The sequence below is a fragment of the Hypanus sabinus genome, chromosome 4 (assembly GCF_030144855.1).
Source record: "Hypanus sabinus isolate sHypSab1 chromosome 4, sHypSab1.hap1, whole genome shotgun sequence".
In the NCBI taxonomy this organism is placed as follows: Eukaryota; Metazoa; Chordata; class Chondrichthyes; order Myliobatiformes; family Dasyatidae; genus Hypanus; species Hypanus sabinus.
In genome coordinates, this window is record NC_082709.1 from 48622141 (window position 1) to 48628005 (window position 5865).

At 43.0% G+C, this 5865-nt stretch overlaps 1 pseudogene; it reads right to left on the bottom strand.

Annotated features, from left to right (window-relative positions):
• Positions 1-2062: 2062 nt before the first annotated feature.
• Positions 2063-4577, bottom strand: LOC132392099 (gamma-crystallin S-1-like; annotated as a pseudogene).
• Between the last annotated feature and the right edge of the window lie 1288 nt (positions 4578-5865).

Sequence of the window (5865 nt, forward strand, 5' to 3'; positions counted from 1 at the left end):
AGGTTTAGAAAATTATGAGGGGTATAGACAGAGTAAATGAGAGTAGGTTCTTTCCATTTAGATTAGGAGAGATAAATACGAGAGGACATGGCTTTAGAGTGAAAGTGGAAAGGTTTAAGAGGAACTGGGGGAGCTTGTTCATTCAGAGAGTGGTGGGAGTGTGGAACGAGCTGCCATCTGACATGGTAAATGTGGGCTCACTCTTAAGTTTTAAGAATAAATTGGTTAGATACATGGATAGGAGAGGTCTGGAGGGTTATGGACTGGGTGCAGGTCAATGGGACTGGCGGAATAAAATTTCGGCACAGACTAGAAGGGCCAAATGGCCTGTTTTCTGTGCTGTAGTGTTCTATGGTTCTATATATTCAAATTCTCCAGCAGATTTCTGTCCATGTCTTCTTGTTGTTTATACTGGTCTCAACTTAGCCAGAATTTATCATGATTTGTAAAAGTAAAAATTAACTCTTGTAAAAAGCTTTGTAAATCTTCTTGTCAAGATGGTGCCAGAGAACAATGATTCCTCAAGCAACACCTTCCAAGCAGCCTATCTCTTCAATTATTTCACCTTCCAGACATCATCTGCTTGTTCTTTTTTGTCTTATTTGTTCCATAGAAACTGCTGGAGCCTATGACATACAGTTTGGAATTCAATCGAGCAATCTAGCTCTTCGGTGCATCTGGAGAGAATTGAGAGCATGAGCTGCCTTGTCGAGAAAACGAGAGATGGAGTCCTGAAGAGGACCGAAAGCATAAGCGGCCTCGTGGAAAAGAACAAAGTGTGATCACAAACAGCTCCATTTCGAAGCATCGAGGAAAATTAAGACATGGAGGCAAATGCAAAAGAGGTCAGTGGTTGCTCTCAATGGAGGCCACAGGGCAACAGTAGTTGGACCTAGCATTGCAATTGTTCTTCATGGGAGGAATGAGTTCATTCGGCTGCTTCCTCAATTACCTAAGGGAGGATGTTTTTGATATTCTGAGATTTATGCCATTATTGGGCTGTACTTTATGTTGGTCACCTTCAGTTTTCAGTGATTTCTTTCTTGTTGCCGATTGTAGGGTGGACAATATGTTATTATTTCTGAGAGGAAGCAGTTGGGGATTTGGGGACTAATGTTCATATTTGTGTTCTTCTGTGTGGATGATTTATTAGATTTTTTATGTGTGAGAAAGGGGGTTGAGGGTTTTAATGATATTGTCTCCAACTTTTTTGTGAGGGAGTGGGTTGGCGATTTGAAGTTATTATCACTGCTTTTTTTTCTGTGAGGGAGGGAGTTAGGGGTTTGATGTCATTGTCACTGTTTTATTGCAAATGAGGGACATTGGGCGTTTGGGGTTTTTAATGGTCCAACTGCCATTTTCCATGTGGGCGATCTGTTAGTATTTTGTGTAAGGGAGGGTTGGGAAGTTTTGTTTCTTTTTCTTTTTCATGCTGGGTGGGGGAGTTCACCTCTTTTTCTTCAACAAGACCTCTGATTTTTCTGTATTTCATGGCTATCTGGAGAAGGCGAATACCAGAGTTGGGTTGTGCATGCATACTTGAACTATGCAATGACCCTTTGAATCTTTGAAAAGTGCTGCATTCTGTGCTGTTTGACTCCATGTCTCTATTTGTGTTGTTCATACTTTGCTGAAGACATTCCACAAAACCATCAGAATCATGAAAATCATAAAGATACATATTTTTACTCATTAAATTCACTGGAAATAAATTCAGAAATGGAGAATAATGCCTCTCAATAGACATAATAATACAAGAGGCAAAGAACAACTTCCTGTTCAGTTTATATTTTTCAGCCTCCTATAAATCATCATAATGTTGTCTGTTAACTGGAACCAACCACGGTAAAACAATTTAATGTGGTCCCTAGATTATGATTTCTGTTCTATTGTGTTTCCAGTGGAATCAGAGTAAATGAATCAGGTAAGCTGATAGTGTCATCAAAGGTATTTTATTACCTCCATAAATATTTCAACAAGATAAAATTAGATATTCAAGGAAGAGCTACTTTTAGAAGTCCCTCATGCGCCTGAAGGATCCGATCATTGAGTTGTAGCCACCCTAGTCACTGTATCTCCTGTATTCCCCGGGTCTCAGGAAGTACTGTCGGCCTCTGTAGTTGGGATGTTCATAGAAGATCCAGTAACCATCCATCACCTGACAGGAGTGGATGTCACAGTAACGGAAACGATCGTAGAGAGAGGGACAGTCGTCCATGAATTCCATCATCTGTCCTCCAAAGTCGGGCCTCTCGTAAATCCTCATCCTGTAGTTTCCACCTCAGTACTGGAATAGGAAGTACAAAGATATAGTAGTGACGTTTTGTAGAGTATTCACTCATTATAGACTACATCTGAACAGCCAATTCACTAACTTCAATGGGAAATAAAGTCAGGTGCAATTTGATCATTTTATTCACTATCTGCCTCAATGATGCCTCCAACCAGCATGTAGCTGGTTCAAACATAAGTTAAAGAAAAACACAGGAAAAATTCATTTAGAATATAGAACGTTGGACATAAGAGCACAGGAATAGGACCTTTGGCCCACAGTGTTCTGTCCAACCAATTACATTAGTAAATTTGAATTGAGTGAGCTGTTTGATTTAAATGGCCAACTAAACGGATTGCTTCAGCTTAAACAATGTCCATATCCTACCACTTCCCTCACATTCGTGTGCCTACCTAAATATCTTTTAGAATTCCCTAATGTATCTGCTTCTAACATCACCCCGAGCAGTGCATTCCCAGCCCCCACAACTCTCTGTGGGTAAAAAAAACTTGCTCCACAATCTCATTTGAATTTATACTCTTTCGCCTTCTATGCACGTCCTGTGATAGGAGATATTTTAACATGGGAAAAAGTTACTGTCTGTCTACTCTATCTATGCACCTCATAAACCTCTGTCAGATCTCCCTTCAACCTCTGCCGCTCCAGGGAAAACAAATCAAGTTTGCCCGACCTCTCATTATAGCACAAACCCTCTAAGCCAGGCAACGTCCTGATAAGCCTCTTCCACACTCTCTCCAAAGTTTTGACATCATTCCTGTAATCGTGTGACCAAAATTGAATGCAAAACTCTAGATGATTAGAAAAGACATGATGTTGTTGGTCAAGGTTCCAGCAATCTCATCTCTTGCCTCTCTCAATAACCTGGTGTATATCCCATCAGACCCTGGGGACTTATTCACTTTAATGCTCTTTATGCGACACACAACTGCTTCCTTCATCTTTAAATACGCATATTAATACACTCGGACATATTTAATACCTATTAGGCACTTGCTAGGCAAATTCTCCACTTTCAGAGCCAATCTGCAGAAGATCAAATACCCTGAAAAAAAATAGAAACATACGTATGGGAAGCTGCGACAGGACTTGACACAGTCATTGAATCCCATCCAGCGCTGGTAGTCAGGATACTCTCCCCTTCTCAGGACATACTGGTATCCCATGTAGTTGGGTCTCTCGTACAGCACCCACCAATCACTCTCAACACGGATGGAGTTACAGCGGCTGAAGTAAGGGGAGAGGTCAGCACAGTCGGAGCTGCACTCATAGTGCCAACCCTGGAAGTTCCTGTCCTCGTAGAAGATGATCTGTGGGAAGAAACATATCTGTGTTAACAGTTGCTCAGGTATTCATGGAGAATTCTCCTTTAGTTCATGAACTGAGCAGTCCTTGCCTTTCCCATTTGAACACAGTGAGTCTGGTAACCAGCTGAGTGTTTCACTGCTGAACACGTTGGTATTTATATGCAGGTAGAAAGGTCTCACCAGGCAGTTTCTTGTTGTTCTGGTGACACAACATTAAACATCAGCAAAACACAACAAAATCTTTTTTTTTGTTGTTGTTGTAGAAACACAACAGAAAGACACTTGTTGCACCATGGATTCTTTCAGTTGTGCTTTCTTATCATTTTAATTGTTGTTTAAACCAAACAGTTCAGGAACATTCACAGCTACATATCACCCAGGTCCATTCACCTTGGTCAAAGTAGCATTTTGGTTCCCTTTCCCCACCAAGCCTTTCCCTGCCTTCCCCAACCAGTAGCCCTGGATGAACCAGGTGATCCACCATCTGCTGAGGGCCAGATCAGAGGCGTTAGGGATCTACAGGTCCCTGTACGATCTTCGGAATGCCATCTCATGAACAAAGTGGCAATTCTGGAGTAAACATTAATCACTGAAGGCTCTCAATCTGACAGGTCTTGAACACTGTCATTTCCAACAAAGTGAAATCAAGCCACAGAGGTGACAACACTTCACTTCCAGGTGAGCTCATTGTCTTCTGTGTTCGCTTTGACAGCCCAAAACTTAGAGGAACCATCACAAACTCCCACAGCTCCCGATGATCCTGTGATATTAGTTTCTGAGGCCGAAATGAGAGCATCCGCCAGGAGGGTGAACCCATGGAAATCATTAGCCCCCGATGGAATTCCTGGCTGAGTATCTGAGACATGTGTGGATCAACTGGCTGGGGAATTCACTGAGATCTTTAACCTCTCGTTTCAGCAGTTCAAGCTACCAACCTGCATTAAGCAGGCTTCAGTTATACTGATGCCGAAGAAGAACATGCTAACCTACCTCAGTGACTATCACCCAGTCACACTTAATCAGATTTACAGGAAGATATTGTTTCCTGCTTGGCATGGCTGCGTGCCACACCTCCACATTGGCCTTAGGTCAGCTGCAGGGTCCTCAGCCGTGGACCACCACCTGTTGATGTTTCAATTCCTTAACCCTGGTAATCCCCTGGTGGCAGAGCAGTGACAGGGATGTCTCTTTGCCACCCTCTGCAGCTTCCAATGGGGTTAGTCAGTTCCCCCCATTTCTGTTCTTCCTCTTCAGCCACAGCCAAAAGTTGCCCTCTTCTGCCTCTTCCGTCAACTCTCTGGTGGCCTTCCTGAGCCTTGCTCCAGTCACTGCCGTATCACAGGTTAACCTTCTCATCGATGCACTGACAAAGCCCAGCATCCTAGTTCCACAGGGTCAATGATGGTTCACCAGCCAGCTTCCTTACACAGAGCTGCCAGATCTGAGTACTTCAGCCTCTTATGTGCTTAGCAGCCTCCACTCCTTCCTCCCATGAGATGGTTAACTCAGTGAGGAAGACTGGCTTGGCGGCCATGGATCACAGTCGAATGTCTGGGCAAAGGGATGTGGTGGTGATTTCCATGGGGAATCAAAGCAGTCTGTTGAGATCTACCCTCGTGTTCCACTCTGTGCCTGTGGAGAGGAGTCCTGAAGAATATCATGGGCAGATGCATTCAGCGTTGTTAACAGCTTTAACAAATAGGATGAGTTTTCGTCCCTCTGTGTCAACCACAATAATGAAGTGTTTAGAGAGATTGATAATTAAGCTCAGCAAGGACCTGGACACACTGCAATTTGCCACTTGCCACAATAGGTCTACAGCAGACACAATCTTAATGGCTCTTCACACAGCCTTAGACGTCCTGCACAATACAAATACCTATAAGACCTAAGACATAAGAGCAGAATTAGGCCATTCAGCCCATTGAGTCTGCACTGCCATTCCATTTTTGCTGATCCCATCTCCCACTCAACCCCTTACACCTGCCTTCTTGCCATATCCTTGGATGCCCTGATCGATCAGGAAACGATCAACCTCTGCTTTAAAAAAGACATCCTCTCCACATTCACCCTATCTAGTCCTTTCAACATTTGGTAGGTTTCAATGAAATCTGCATGCATTCTTCTAAATTCCAGTGAGTACATGCCCAAAGTTGCCAAGAGTTCCTCATATGTTAACCCCTTCATTCCCACAATAATTTTTGTGAACTTTGCATTTGCCTTCTTTAGGACAGAATGAACCTGTAAATTAACCTAGTGGGAGGCTTG